The 16,536-nt window shown below is 44.3% G+C and overlaps 1 protein-coding gene across 2 annotated transcripts in view; it reads right to left on the reverse strand.

The window, feature by feature from the left end:
- LOC125487237 (zona pellucida sperm-binding protein 3-like) overlaps nt 1–16,536 on the reverse strand; it is a 32,875-nt gene that overhangs the window by 655 nt on the left and 15,684 nt on the right. The window lies entirely within an intron of this gene.

The raw sequence follows: 16,536 nt of genomic DNA on the forward strand, positions 1-16,536 counted from the left end.
CTCTGCTTCATTGATGGCCTTGTTCCTGTACAGGAAACACCAGCAAACTCCATTCAACTAATGAAATGACCAATAAAGCAGTGATTCTTTGAATCTTCTGTTCAGACCTGGTTTTTGTTTTGTCTTTTTGATCTTCATGGAATTTATTAGTATTTATCATTATGGAGGGTTTCAATTTCTGTTTTGGCTTTGTTGACTCCCACAGTTAGGTCTGTTCTATACCCTGGAGATTGAGCTTTGTCACCTTTCTGTTCAGCTTCAAAGGTTTATATCAAATTACAACTACAAACAAATTTGTAGACCACCTGTTATTTGGACCAGTTCAGTATTTTGGGAAAGCTTGTGCTAACTGTTGTGACTGCCCTTCTCACACTTGGGCACATGGCACTAGCCCCCAAGAGTACATCAAACAATTCCATAAGGAACACACCTGTCAGCGTTAACTCCTGAAATACTTGGTGAACCATCAGTTTACCATGAGGCCTCCCCTCTTAATCCCAAGACTTCTTGAGCAGAGCATGACCTGCTCACATTTGCTTTTATTGATTCTACCCTGATGTTGAGGTCATGGGGTGAGGGAGAGAGTTTGTTTTCTATGCCACATTTCTATCCCTAGTGCTCGTCTAGAACTGTCTGTAATGCATTTGTAATAAAGGGTGTAGTTGACTTGCTCAACATGAGCTGGAATTCAGTGACATGAATGAACTAAACTTTGGTAGGAAATGCTGAGAATGTCTGTTGGTTCTCATGAACAGAATGATGTAATGTGTGATTGAGCATACAATACCTGGTGCTCTTCAAACCAATAGGTGCATCAGTGGAAAAAGCCTTCTGGCCCAATGCATCTGAATGCCTCATCTTGAGAGGGCTGTGTATGGTCACTGGAATGAATGCTCATAGTCACTGGGTGACTGAGCAGCCTTGTCATGTGTCACTGTAGCTATGACATGGGGTGCTCGCTTTTGTATCTGAAATATTCCTTAATTATCCAGTTAATCAATGGCCAAAAAGCCATGCTGTTCATATAACTGAGCTGACCTAACCACCTTGGTGCCAATATACTCCCTTTGGAAGAGGGAGTGGACACTTGGTGGGTTTTGTCCATGTTACATTCTCACTTTGAGGCCCAACTTGATGGGTTGAAAAATGCTTTTTACTGATGGGACTGAAAACAAGGTCTGCAGTCATCTCCATAGTGTTATCAGTGCAGGATATCAGCTGCACAGCCTGATGTCTGAGACAGGGGAGAGCTGGGTGTGGTCAGGGCATGTGGTAGGGAAGTGTTTGTCCCATGTTGCTGAGGGTGGTTGTGCAGTTAGTGATTTGGGGATACAAATCTGACTGAAAGCAGTTCAAATTCCAGGAAAATAGGTGCCAAATTTTATCAGATTGATGAAATCCTTCACTGCTGTGGAAAGGTAATTAGGTGGGAAGGGTCAGGAGTTGAGGTGGAGATTCAGATTTGATGGTGTTGGGAAGATGTAATGAACATGGAAGCCAGGAAGGGAAGGTGTGTGTGGTCAGCTGTTTAGTGGCCCCAAGGTGTAGGGAGAATGGGTGCAAGGTATGGGTAAAATAAGCTGGGAGTGGGCCTGGGTTGGAGGGGGTGATGGAACTGTGTGGGAGATTAGGGATACCTTTAATTGGAACCAGACTGAAAATGATGTAAGCACAAGGACAGCACTGCTGCTCCAGAGTTATCCTCCCTCTAATCTTTAAACTGATTGTAAAGCTACCTTTTTACTTCCCAGCAGTTTTCAGCAGCAGCGTGAGGCAGAGTGCTGACGGGAAGGTAAGGCTGTTCTTTTTCTCTCCAGTACGAAAACTTACCTTGTGCAGCAGCGGCCTTGTTTTCAGCAGTGGGTGTGGAGAGAATGCAAGCCAGGAAGGAATCGATATATTCGGGCATTGGCTAAACACTAAACACTACACGTGTAGTGTCTCCCACCCATCCTCTTCCAGACACACAAACTGTCTGGAGGGTGGTAAGGTAAGGCTCTTTTAAAATTCTTCTGGAAATCTAGAGTAGAGGGAATGGAAGCTAGGGTAGTTGCATGCTCCTCTTGCAGGATGTGGGCAGTAAGGGTCACTGCTGGTGTCCCCTCTGACTTCACCTGTGGGAGGTGCACCCAACTCCAGCTCCTCACAAACAGCGTTAGGGATCTCCAGCCGGAGCTGGATGAACTCCGGATCATTCGGGAGGCTGAGGGGGTGATTGGAAAGGAGTTATAGGGAGATGGTCACACCCAACGTACAGGAACAAGGTGACTGTCGGAAAGGGGATAGGCAGACAGTGCAGGGATCCCATGTGGTTGTTCCCCTCGATAAGTATACCATTTTGGATACTGTTGGGGGGGTGACCTACCAGGGGAAAGATGTAGCAGACAGGTCTCTGGCACTGAGCCTGGCCCTGTGGCACATAAGGGAAGGGGGAGAATAGGAGAGCAATTGTAGTGGGGGATTCGATAGTAAGAGGCACAGACAGGCGGTTCTGTGGACGTGAACGGATGGTATGTGGCTTCCCAGGTGCCAGGGTCCATGATGTCTCGGATCGTGCCTTCAAGATCCTTAAGGGGGTGGGTGAGCAACCAGCAGTCATGGTACACCTCGGTACCAATGACATAGGGAGAAAAAGGACTGAGAATGTGAAAAACGAGTACAGGGAGTTAGGTTGGAAGCTGAAGTCCAGGACAAACAAGGTAGTTATCTTTGAATTACTACCAGTGCCACATGATAATGAGGTAAGGAATAGGGAGAGAGTGCAGCTAAACACGTGGCTGGAGGGGTTCCATTTTGTGGATAATTGGAACACTCTGGGGAAGGTGGCACCTGTCCTTACTGTACAGGTTGCACCTGAACCAGAAGGGCACAAATATCCTGGGAGGGAGGTTTGATCGAGCTACACAGGATGGTTTAAACTAGATTGGCAGGGGGTGGGGAACAAGATTAGTCATTCGGAGGATGAGGTATTCAGCCTTCCAATGGACACAACAGGGAGTGAGGTGGTTTATGCTGTTGATGGAGCATAATTGTGGACACAGATGCTTTGAGGTGTGTATACTTCAATGATAGAAGTATCAGAAATAAGGCAGATGAACTTAGAGCATGGATTGGTACTTGGAACTACAATGTTGTGGCTATTACAGAAACTTGGAAATCTCAGGGACAGGAATGGTTGGAAGTTTTGAGATATAGATGCTTTAAAAGAAATGGGGAGTGGAAAAAGAGGTGGGGAGTGGCATTGCAACTCAGGATGAGTATAGCAGCGACTGAAAGACAGTTCGAGAATATGCCTACAGAGTCAGTTTGGGTTGAGGTCAGGAGCAAAGGAGCAGTCACTTGGGTTTTTTACAGACCCCCTAATAGTTGCAGAGAAATAGAGGAGCAGATTGGGAGGCAGATATTGGAAAGGTGCACAAGTCACAGGGTTGTAGTCATGGGTGACTTCAACTTTCCAAATATTGGTTGGAAACACTTTAGTTCTAATAGTTTAGATGGAGCAGATTTTTGTCCAGTGCATTCAGGAAGGATTCCTGACAGTATGTAGATAGACCAACATGAGGAGAGGCCACTTTGGATTTGGTGCTTAGCAATGAACCGGGCCAAGTGTTAGACCTGTTGGTAGGAGACCATTTTGGCAGTAGCGATCATAGCTGTTTCTTTCACGATCCTCATGGAAAAGGATATGTACATACAGCAGGGCAAGGTTGATAATTGGAAGGGTAATTATAATTGTTAGGAAAGAACTGGGTAACATAAATTGGGAACAGATGCTGTCAGGGAAGAGCACTGTTGAAATGTGGAGGTTGTTCAAGGAATGCATACTGCGTGTGCTCGATGCGTTTGTCCCTATCAAGCATGGAAGATGCGGTCGAGTGAGGGAGCCTTGGTTCTCGGTCAAATGACTGGTTAAGAGGAAGAAAGATCGGAAAAGGCTCTAGCAGGATACAAGTTATCCAGGAAGGAGCTGAAGAAAGAGCTTAGGAGAGCTATAAGGTGGCATGAGAAAACCTTGGCAGATAAGATGAAGGAAAACTCCAAGGCTTTTTACACGTGAGGAATAAGAATGACCAGAGAAAGGGTAGGGCTGATCAAGGAATGTAAGGGGAACTTGTGCATGGAGCCTAAAGAAGTAGAGGTCCTTAATGACTACTTTTCTTTGGTATTCACAACTGAGGGACCTAGTTGTAGAGGACAGTGTGCAACAAGCTGGTAAGCTAGAGGAGGTCAATATTTGTTAGTAAGGAAAACGTGCTAGGAATTTTGAGGAAGTTGAAGATAAGTTCCCTGGACCTGATGGGATTTATCCAAGGGTTCTGTGGGAAGCGAGGGAAGAGATTGCAGGGCCTTTGGCGATGATCTTTTCATCCCCTCATTCCATGGGTATAGTGCCGATAGATTGGAGAGGCAAATGTCATTTCCTCTTTCAAAAAGGAATAGTGATAATCCTGGAAATTAAAGGCCAGTTAGTCTTATTTCAGTGGTGGGCAGATTATTGGAAAGGGCTCAGGATTTATGATCACTTGGAAAGGCACAGTTTGATTCATGATAGTCAGCATGGATTTGTGAGGGGTAGATCATGCCTCAAAACACTATTGAATTCTTTGAAGTGTTCAAACATGTGGATGAAGGTGGACCAGTGGATGTGGTATACATGAATTCAAGTAAGGTGTTTGGTAAGGTTCCCCATGGTAGGCTCATGCAGAAGGTAAGGAGGCATGGGTTAGGGAGAAATGTGGCAGATTGGATTCAGAATTGGCTGACCTTTAGACAAGGGGTGGTAGTAGATGGAAAATGTTCAACATGGTGCTCAGTTACGAGTGGTGTACCACAAGGATCTGTTCTGGCTCCTCTTCTATTTGAGTTTTCGCAAATGATTTGGATGAAGGAGTGGAAGCAAGTTCACGGATGATATGAAGGTGGGTTGCATTATGATCAGTGCGGAGGTCTGTTCTAGGTTAAAGGGATGTTGATAGGATGCAGAGCTGGGCTGAGAATTGGCAGATGGAGTTTTCCCCTTCAAAGTGAGGTGATTCATTTTGGAAGGACAAACTTGAAAGCAGAATACAAGGTTAACGGAAAGATTCTTGGCAGTGTGGAGGAGCAGAGGGACCTTGGGGTTCATGATCACAGTTCCCTGAAAGCTGCCACCCAGGTAGAGTTGTTAAGGAGGCATATGGTGTTAGCATTCATTGATAGAGGGATTGAGTTCAAGAGCCGTGAAGTTATGCTCCAGCTATACAAAAGCCTGGTTTGGCCACCTCTGGAGTATTGTGTCTAGTTCTGGTCGCCTCACTACAGGAAAGATGTGGAGGTGTTGGAAAAGGTGCAGAGGAGATTTAGCAGGATGTTGCCTGGAATGTAGGGAAGGTCTTGTGAGGAAAAGTTGAGAGCCACGGCTTTTCTCTTCAGAATGACGAATGATGAGCGGTGACTTAGTGGGCAGCCAGAGACTTTTTCCTACAGTGGAGGTAGCTGTTATGAGTGGGCATAGTTTTAAAGTGAGTGGAGGTAGATATCAGGGAGATGTTAGAGGTAGGTTTGTTACTCAGTAGTAGGGGCGTGGAATGCATTGCCAGAGAGGGTAGTGGAGTCAGCCTCGTTAGGGACATTTTAAGCAGCAATTACATAGGTGTATGGATGATAGTATGTACTGTATGGCCTGTACTGTTCTGTTCAATGTTAATAGAGCTCCATCTACGTGTGGCATTCAAACATTCCCAGGCAATGCAAAGTTACAAGGTTAGGTACAGAGTAAAGTTCCCTGTGCACTGTGTGCAGACAACTGTTCCAAAAGCAGGTACTACATGTGTTAGATATGGTGTAATGCTCTTTTAAACTGAATGCTCCCTTGATCTCCCCATTACCACTCCCAAAGCAGGTACAGTTAGAGGGTGCGATAACAAGGTGTCGAGCTGGATGAACACAGCAGGCCAAGCAGCATCAGTGTTTTCTGAAGAAGGGTCTAGACCCGAAACATCAGCTTGCCTGCTGTGTTCATCCAGCTGTACACTGTTATCTCATTCTCCAGCATTGGCAGTTCCCACTATCTCTGAATCACAGTTAGAGGGTGAACTGTTAAGGAGGAGAATTTTCTTCATTGTGATTTGGACAGGTTGAGTGAGTGGGTAAATAAACAGTAAAGGCAGTTCAATAAGAACAAAGAAAATTACAGCACAGGAACAGGGCCTTCATCCCTACAAGCCTGCACCAATCGAGATCCTCTATCTAAACCTGTCACCTATTTTCCAAGGATCTGTATCCCTCTGCTCCCTGCCAATTCATGCATCTGTCCAGATAATCTTAAATGATGCTATTGTACCCAGCTGTACCACCTCTGCTGGCAACACATTCCAGGCACCCACCACCCTCTGCATAAAGAACTTTCCACACATGTCTCCCTTAAACTTTCCCCTCTCCTTGAAATCGTGACCCTTAGTAATTGACCCCCCCACTCTGGGGCTGGGGGGTGGAGGGAGGGAGGGAGAGAAAGAAAGCTTCTTGCTATCCACCCTGTCTATATGTCTCATGATTGTGTAGACCTCAATCAGGTCCCCCCTCAACCTGTCTTTCTAATGTAAATAATCCTAATCTACTCGAGCTCTCCATAGCTAGCACCCTCCATACCAGCAACATCCTGGTGAACCTCCTCTGCACCCTCTCCAAAGCATCCACATCCTTCTGGTAACATGGCAACCAGAAAGTATGCAGTTGCACTGTACAATATGGATAAAGATGGGGTTATCCACTCTGGAAGCAAAAACAGGAAGGCGGGTTTCTATCTGAATAGTAATAGAATGGAGAAGAGGGCGAGTGCAATGAATCCAGTCTTTTGACACCAGTTGCTGAGAGTCTGCACGAAGATGCAGCAGGTGGTGAAGAGTATAAATGGTATGTTGTCCCTCAGTATTTAAGGAAAGAATTAGAGCTGCCTTGCTGCAAATATACATGGCCTAAGAGTGGCCACACCTGGAGTACTGTGTGCATGTATTGTCTCCTTTCCTGAGGAAGGATGTACTGGCTATGGAGGGAATGCAGCAAAGATTTACTGGACAGATTCCTGGGTTGGCAGAGTTGAGGAATGAAGAGAATGAACCAGTTAGAATGACGCTAATTGGTGTCGGAGTGGGGTCGACAGAGTCAGGTCACTCGGCACCAGGTTATGGTCCAACAGGTTTTTCTAATCACAAGCTTTAGTGGTGCTGGGTTTTCCAGTGTACTTCACCTGACAAATGAGCAGTGCTCCAAAAGCTTATGATTTCAGTCCTGTTAGACTGTAACCTGATATCATGTGACTTCTCAAGTGAATATAGATAGTTTTGAAGAATAAAGGGGAAATCTTACAGAATCCTGCAATATTCTAACAGGACCAAGCAGGGTAAATGCAGGAAGGATATTCCCAATGACCATGAAGTCCAGAAACGGGTATCAGTTTGAGGCAAATTGCCAATCAGAATGACTTCTCATCAGCCCATAGGAAATAATAACAAGAGTGAGTCATTTGGGCCCTCAATCTTGCTCCACCATTCAATAGGACTGTGGCTGATCTGATGTTACTGACATCCACTTTCCTAACTTTTTCCCCATAACCCTTGATTTCCCCTCGTGATCAACAATCTATCTCTCGGCCTTAAATAGACAGAAGGATTCTGCCCCCACAGCTCTTGGTGGCAATGAGATCTAAGGACATTGAACCCTCTTAGGGAAGAAATTCCTCTCCATCTTAGTCATATGACTTAACCTCTTCTGAGTTATGTTTTCTCGAAATTTAGATACAACACATCTAATGTTTCACCTGCCTTTCTACTCTCTGGTTCAGACTTCCTCAAAAAACTTAAATAAATTCTGCTCTCATGAAGCTATGCTGCCTCTGTTTGATTTTCGATGAAGATTTTGAAAACGTTTTTCTAGTACTTGGCAAATAGATGATTCCAATGCATTCCTAGCAATGTTCTATGTTAATCAGCCCATGGTGACCTGCTTTTTGGACCACTGAATGTAAAACAGATGATGGAACCAAAACAGGCCACTTACCGATGTTATGACAAACATGACACCAAATTAAACTAATTCCTTCTGCCTGCATTTGGTCTATATCTATCCATCCATTTATTGTAGATTGAGTTTATCAAAGTCTCTTGAATGCACCTTTTTGTACCACCACAGTTCATTCCAGACTCCTCCCACTCTGTGCATATAAACTTGCACATGACATCTCACTTGTACTTCACCCCTCCCACATTACAATGCATGACTCCCCACTCTCTCTCTCCTTTCCCCAGGTATGAGACAATTCAACTCTCGGTGAGAAATAGTCTTAGAAACAAAGCTATCTATGCCTATCCAGTTCCCCTCAGCCTTCTGAAGAAAATGGTTTTGATTGCCTTCTTTCCTTTCCATAGGGGTGTCACATTGCAAATTTTCCAATCTTTTGCTAACTTGCCAGAATGCAAGGATTTTTGAAAAAATGTCAACCAACACATCCACTGTCTCTGTAGCTCAATCTTTTAGGATCCTCAGATGCAAGTCAGCAGCTCCAGGGGATAATTCAGCCATTAGTTTGTATAATACTACTTCCTTAATCATGGTGATGGGACTTAAATCCTCTCTCACATTCTTTAGTATTTGTGGAATGTGCAAAGTACCTTCCATTAGAAACACTGATGCGGAATATCTGTATAACTGTTCTGCCATCTCCTGGCTTCCCCATAACAGACTTGCAAGGTTCATTATCAAAGTAGTCTATCTTCACTTTGCATGCAATCTTTTTTTAAAATGCATTTAAAGAAAATGTTATTTTCACTCTTTCCATTCCTTGCTAAATTGCTCTTTGCAGTTTATTTTCTCTGTTTTTATTAGGCTTTTTGTCCTCCTTTGCTAGATTTTGAATTTATCACTGATTTTCATCTCCTTAAATGCTTTCCCCACAATTTGATACCTTCCTCAACTTCCTTGGTTATTCAGGTTTGATTTCATCGGGGAAACCAAGCGGTGGCTTGGGGACCGCTTTGTGGAACACCTATGCTTGGTTCGCACTGAACAACTGGACTTCCCAGTCGCGAACCATTTCAACTCCCCCCTCCCCCTCCCATTCCTCAGACGACATGTCCATCCTGGGCCTCCTGCAGTGCCACAACAATGCTACCCGAAGGTTGCAGGAACAGCATCTCATTCTGCTTGGGAACCCTGCAGCCCAATGGTATCAATGTGGACTTCACAAGCTTCAAAATCTCCCCTTCCCCTCCCCGCCTCCCTAACCTGTCCTTCCTGCCACCTATCCCCCTCCTCCCACCTCAAACCCCACCCCCATCTCCTACCTACTAACCTCATCCCGCCCCCTTGACCTGTCTGTCCTCCCTGGACTGACCTATCTCCTCCCTACCTCCCCACCTCCACTCACCTTTACTGGCTCCATCCCCGCCTCTTTGACCTGTCTGTTTCCTCTCCACCTATCTTCTCCTATCCATCTTCAATCCGCCTCCTTCTCTCTCCCTATTTATTTCAGAAAACCCTTCCCCTCCCTCATTTCTTAAGAAGGGTCTAGGCCCGAAACGTCAGCCTTCCTGCTCCTCTGATGCTACTTGGCCTGTTGTGTTCATCCACCTCTGCACCTTGTTATCTCAGAGAGGAAGCAGGAAAGGGGATAAATTGGATGATCAGCCACAATCATAGTGAATGGCAGAGCAGGTTCAAAGGTCCAAAAGGACTACCCCTTCTCCTATTTGCTAAGTTTCTGTGTTTCTTTGTTACTGAGAGTATGTCCTCTGGTAATAGGCTATTCCACAAGGGTAAACAACCTTCATGCATCTATCTTGAGAATCCCCCTAATAATCTCTTATTTTTCAATAAGATCTTCATTCCTTCTTTAAATTCTAATGAGTGGAAGCCCACTGAACTCCACTCCTCATGAGAAAATACTTCCATATTTATCAGCCTGGTGAACTTTCTCTCGACAGCTTCCAATGCCAATATACATTTCCTCAGATAAGGAGACCAAAACTGTTCACAGTATTCTACGTGTGGCCTCGTATTCATTCAGCAAGAGTTGCAAATTTTTATTTCTTCTCAAATGAAGAATTACATTCCATTTGCCTTTCCTGTTAGTTGATGAATTTGTCTATAAGCTTTTTGAGATTCATGCAGGAGGACTCCCCAGTCCCTCTGTGCTGTAGCTTTCTGCAGTCTTTCTCCACTTAAATAATATTCAGATTGTCTATTCCTTCTCCCAAAGTGTAACACCAGATTTTTGACCACTCACCTAACTATCTATATTGCTCTACAAACTCCATGTGTTATCCCTACCGATTGCCCGCTCACTTGTAGCCAAGTTTGCAAATGATGCAGAAATAATACTTTCACTCCCCTAAACAAAGTCAATAATATCTAATTTAAATAATTGAGTCCTTCACTGACCCATGTGACCCAAATGAGAAACAGATTGACATCCTGAAAGTTTCCCCCTTCGTTCGCCCCTTGTCTTCTATCAGTTCTCCAATCCTCTATCCATGCTGATATACTATCCCCAACAGTATGGACTCTTATTAAGGTGACTGATGTGTAGCTTGTCAAAAACCTTCTAAAAATCCAAATATACTATATCTACTGATTTCACTTATTCCAATCTGTATGTGTCCTCTTCTCAAAATATGATAAATTTGAGCAGGAATAACGTCCCTTCATGCAGCCAGGCTGACTCTATATGATCAAATAATGTATTCCTGAAAGTTCTCCAATTGAAGGTAACATTGTCATTGTCCCAAAGAACTACGTGGCTGCTGTCTCATTAGATAGAGGTGATTGGTGGGGAACTTAACCTGGAGGTCACCATGCCTCAGGTAAGAGGCTAGGACGAGAATGTGGAAACTTTATGGTAACCTCAGACAGTGCAGGAATTGAATTTACTCCCTTTGTAATAGACTCTAATATTTTCCTTATCATAGAAGTTATGCTAACTGACCTATAGTTAGCTGTGTTTGGTCTCCCCTCTCCTTGAATCCTCTATTGTATGAATTCAAGCAGGCTGCTTTGTCCTGGCTGGTGTCGAGCTTCATAACGCTACATCGATCTAGGTAACTGAGGAAGATTCTATCACACTCCTGACTTGTGCTGCCTTGATTGTGGGCAGGGTTTGAAGAGTCAGGAAGTGAGTTACTTGCCACAGTATTCCTAACCTTTGACCTGCTCTTGTATTCAGAGTATTTTAGTGGCTTGTCCAGTTCAGTTTCTGGTCACTGGTGAATCGTAATCTCTCTGCATTTGAGATAAAATGCTTATTTTTATTCTTCTTGCTGAAGTGGACAATATTGCACTTTCTCACAGTTGTCTATTTGCCAGATCTTTGCCCTCTCACTGAATGTCAGAGCAGGCCCAGTGATCCCTTCCTTGGTGACATTTTGAAAAATCTACTCCTTTCGCAACACAATCCATTTCCATAGCGAGAGATCGTGGGTTACTTTAATGATATCCAAGTACTTTCATGGTACTTTCCCACATTATGAATCCCTTTTGAAGGACTTTTCACGTCAGGGAATATGAAACACTGCCCCAACATAATACTTCCATTTATCACTGTCACAACACGCCATTGGTTAAGGCCAAACTTCTGAGGTGACACAGAGGTTCATTTTCTCCGACCCACTTTATTAATTGTTCATCTGACACCCAGTCTGGGATACGGTGATCATGCAGTTGTAGCACATCAGTCCCAATCATTGTCAACATCCAGCTCGTGTTTATGGCACACACCTCGGCCTTGTGGGCCTCCTCAGAAGTATTGGCCGTACGCTCAATGATTCCAGTAAAGGTTTTAGAAATCTCACTGTGTCCAGGGTCTCTTGTGACCCATCTGGATCTCTCTGGTTGGTCCGTATCTGGTCTAAGTTCCCTTCCCCAGTAATGAGCTGCATTTTCAGCTGAAGGGATTGTATCTGACTTTCTAATTCTACTGTGTCCAAGGTGTTAACAGTTGCCACTCCTGATGCATATCCTGCCCCTGGCCAACTCCAATAGTCCTCTTTTCTTTCTATTCTTGTTGATCATAAGCTCACTCCTGCTCAATTGTTCATCAAGGAGGTGGGCACATAGACGTTTTGTACTGGATGGGCTCTATTCTGGAGCCGTTATTTCAGTCAAATTAAAGACTACCTGGACATGCCGATATCCTGGTACCAAAGTGACAGATTCTCCTGTCTCCCCTACCTTCCATCCTGTGCTGTGATTCACTGCATCTAGTTTCTGGTGTGGTTTAATTTCTGGGGGATGTGGGGTCACTCGCTTCCTACAGGTCCTGAAAATTATGAAGGGCCCGGGCCCCGACAGAAGCCCTTGTCCACATCTCTCAATGCCCTTTATCTATCTATCTGTATCAATTTTTTCCATGTACAACTAATAGTGATCCAACCAATTTATTTGAATTGCTTTGAGTAACCACTACAGCCAATATATTTTGTGATGTGTCACTTCCCCAGTTGATATTCAGTGGTGCGTTCCCAGTGAATCATGATTTTACCTCAATTGTCACTTCCTAATGGTTGCTTAATAAATGGTCTGATAAAATGACGAGTAATTTGTTCTTCTGGGATTAGAGCCAATGTCACCTCCAGAACCCTGTTGTATGAAAATTGCACCCCTGTTCCTTCAAGTATACCCAGTGTTTTTCCCATCCATGCCAGCCCATCTGCTCCTGTATAATACAAATTTAAGTCCCCTCTGCTTCCTGTATTAGTTCGTATTATCTTGTGCTGCAGACCAGAGTCGTTCTTGATCACTGAATATTCTTCCAGCCTTGACACTCCTCGAGGCGCATTCACTCGTTGCGATGACTCTGATACCTGCTCAACCATCGTCCCAAGCATGATCATTCCGATAGGAATGTATCACTCCCCTCATCCGCGTTTAAACCTGTAACATACAAGTGTAATTTCTGTTCTTAGTTACAATTGCTCTCTTCTTACTAATGAGAAGCCCATGTTTTCCTTACTCTGGGCCAGATCGTCCCTCCCCGGCTCCAAATCTGTTTTGGATTCTAATTGTATGTATTCTCTGATCCACTGACCTTCTCCACCCTTTTTCATTTCCTTTCGTTGTTTTCCTCGGCTATCTCTTTTACATGGATGGCCGATATAAACTTTCCTTCTTGTTAGCTCCCTGGGAATCTGTAACTGATCTTGTTCCTGCTCTCTCTGACCTTGGGAACTCAAAACATCATTAACATCAAGCATCACATGCCAACTATGGCCATCTTGCTTCCCCCCTACTGGGTTCAGCTGATTGATGTGGTACTAGCCACACTTACCTGGCACCGTTAATACCTTGCATATGGATGTGATGGCTCTATCCACCAGCTCATAGGGACTGGTGAGCTTTGGGCTGAAGAATAAACTGGGCTGGTATACTCTTATCATTACTCTTTATCTGGGCCTCAATTCTATCGGGCTGGCTTTTGTGTCAAAATAGGCCTTACTTTGCTGCTTCTTCTTCCCTTGCTGGTGGGCTGCTACATAATTTGAATCTTTTACTATTTCTACCAACTGTTGTAACCACTTGTCTGATATAATATTGCCTTCCTGAGTTCAGACAAGTCCAAACCGACGAATCTCTCCATTCCACTCATGTCCCTTCCTGTCATGAGCTTTTAAAGAGTGAAGCCTGTTGATGAAGCCACAATGTTCCTAAGTATCATTAACACATGAGGCAGAACAACCTGCCAGGGTGTCTTGTGCTGCTGCACCATTTTGGCTGTCATGGTTTTCAGTGTCTGATTCAGTCTTTACCAGAATTCCACTAGACTGTGGTCTATAGGGTGTGGGGAATCTCTGTTTGATTCAAAAATAAAGAGTTGTTACATTTTGCATGACTTGGGCCGTAAAATTTGTCCCTGGTCTGATTCTATACTTTGGGGTATACCCCAATGAGAAAATAGCCATTGCAACAAAATATTCACTGCGTTCGTCGCTGTGTTTGTTGTTGTTGGGAAAATTTCAACCCATTTATTGAAGGTATCCATGATGACCAGGATCTACTTGTATCCTCCTGGAGTTCGGATGTAAGAGTCCTGTAAAGTCTATTTGTAGATTACTCCTTGGCCGTTCTATTCATCCAGTATGTCAGCGGGCTCCCTTCTTAATGGTCCTATTGGGGTTATGCTGTGTGCAGATCACAGTTCATAACATAGTGTTCCACATCACCTTTCATTCCAGGACACCCGGACACTTCCTACACTTTATCCAGCGTATTGTCTACCCCTTTGTGTCCCATAAATAGGAGAGGTCCTTAATGAATACTTTTCTTTGGTATTCACAACTGAGAGGGAACTAGTTGTATGGGAGGACAGTGTGAAACAGGCTAGTAGGCTAGAGGAGGTGGATGTTAGTAAGGAAGATGTACTAGGAATTTTGAGGAACTTGAAGATGGGTAAGTCCCCCAGGCCTGATGGGATTAATCCAAGGATTCTATGGGAAGCAAGGGAAGAGATTGCAGGGCCTTTGGTGATGATCTTTTCGTCCTCACTGTCCATAGGTATAGTGCCGGTAGATTGGAGAGTGGCAAACGTCATTCCCTTGTTCAAAAAAGGGAATAGGGATAACCCCGGAAATTACAGGCCAGTTAGTCTTATTTCAGTGGTGGGCAACCTACTGCAAAGGGCTCTGAGAGATAGGATTTGTGATCACTTGATAGGTACAGTTTGATTCATGATAGTCAGCATGGATTTGTGAGGGGTACATCATGCCTCACAAACCTTGCCGAATTCTTTGAAGAGGTAACCAAACATGTCGAGGAAGGCAGAGCAGTGGATGTGGCACACACGGATATAATTTAAGGCGATTGATAAGGTTCCCCATGGTAGGCTCATGCTAAAAGTAAGGAGGCATGGGATAGGGGGAAGTTTGGCAGATTGGATTCAGAATTGGCTGACCCTGAGAAGATAAAGGATGGTAGTGGATGGAAAATATTCAACATGGTGCTCAGTTACAAGTGGTGTACCACAAGGTTCTGTTCTGGGTCCTGTTTGATTTGTGATTTTTGTAAATAATTTGGATGTAGGAGTGGAAGTGTGGATTAGTAAATTTGTGGATGATACGAAGGTGGGTCAAGTTGTGGACAGTGCGGAGGGCTGTTCTCGGTTACAAAGGGACATTGATGGGATGCAAAGCAGGGCTGAGAAGTAGCAGATAGAGTTTAACCCTGAAAAGTGTGACGTGATTCATTTTGGAAGGACAAATTTGAAAGCAAAATACAGGGTTAACAGAAAGATTCTTGGCAGTGTGGAGGAGCAGAGGGATCTTGGGGTTCATGTCCACAGTTCCCTGAAAGCTGCCACCCAGGTGGATAGAGTTGTTAAGAAGGCGCATGGTGTGTTAGCTTTCATTAATAGAGGGATTGAGTTCAAGAGCCATGAAGTTATGCTCCAGCTATACAAAAGCCTGGTTCAGCCACAACTGGAGTACTGTGTCCAGTTATGGTTGCCTCATTACAGGAAAGATGTGGAAATGATGGAAACGGTGCAAAGGAGATTTACCAGGATGTTGCCTGGAATGGAGGGATGGTCTTACAGGAAAGGTTGAGAGCGTTAGGGCTTTTCTCTTTCGAACGATGAAGGATGAGAGGTAACTTGACAGAGGTGTACAAAATTATCATAGGTATAGATGGAGTGCACAGGCAGAGAATTTTTCCGAGGGTGGAGGTAGTGACTATGATGGGGCATAATTTTAAAATGAATGGAGGTAGATGTAGGGGAGACGTCAGAGGTAGGTTCTTTAGTCACAGCGTGGTAGGGGCGTGGAATGCATTGCCGGAGAGGGTAGTGGAGTCGGTCTCATTAGGGGCATTTAAGCGGCTATTAGAGAGGCATATGGATGATAGTATAAAGGTAGGGGTGGAAGTTAGATGGACCTTAGATTTAGGGTAAATGGTCGGCACAACATCGTGGGCCGAAGGGCCTGTACTGTGCTATACTGTTCTATTTTCTATACCCTATGTTCATAAATCATGATAACAGTGAATTATTTGATTTTGTTCCCCCTCTGCAAACAAATTTTCCTTCTTGGATGGAGTAGTTTTCCATAACATGGATGCCCTTGTGTGCTTTATGTGTGTCTGATTCTACTCCTTCAATTAATTGTTTTTCAATTCCCTGTCTTTCTTTTGTTCCTCCGTTAAATCCATTACCTCGACCGGTTTCTCTTTCTGGCCCCCGATTTCTTCAGTTGGCGGTCACCATTCCTGCCCATTTACAGCATCTTGTTTCGCTAAATCATCACCTTCTTGTTCCCCCTGGGAGACACTTTTCAATGAGCTTTTACCTTCCTGACCCCACATTCTGTCCCTTGTGCTTCCTTAAGGATATATCGTAACAGTGCAGCTGATCAAAGAGGCTTTCCATCCACTGAGACGGATCCTGTCACCTTCCATAGGAGCAAATATTCCGTGAGGCTATTACAAACGTACATGCTGTCAGAGTATATCACTGATCCGGGTGGAAAGAGTTCCTGGTGACCAACCACATATGTAACGGCCACTAACTCTGCTGCCTGTGAC

The sequence above is a fragment of the Rhincodon typus genome, chromosome 38 (genome assembly GCF_021869965.1).
Source record: "Rhincodon typus isolate 14 chromosome 38, sRhiTyp1.1, whole genome shotgun sequence".
NCBI classification, from domain to species: domain Eukaryota; kingdom Metazoa; phylum Chordata; class Chondrichthyes; order Orectolobiformes; family Rhincodontidae; genus Rhincodon; species Rhincodon typus.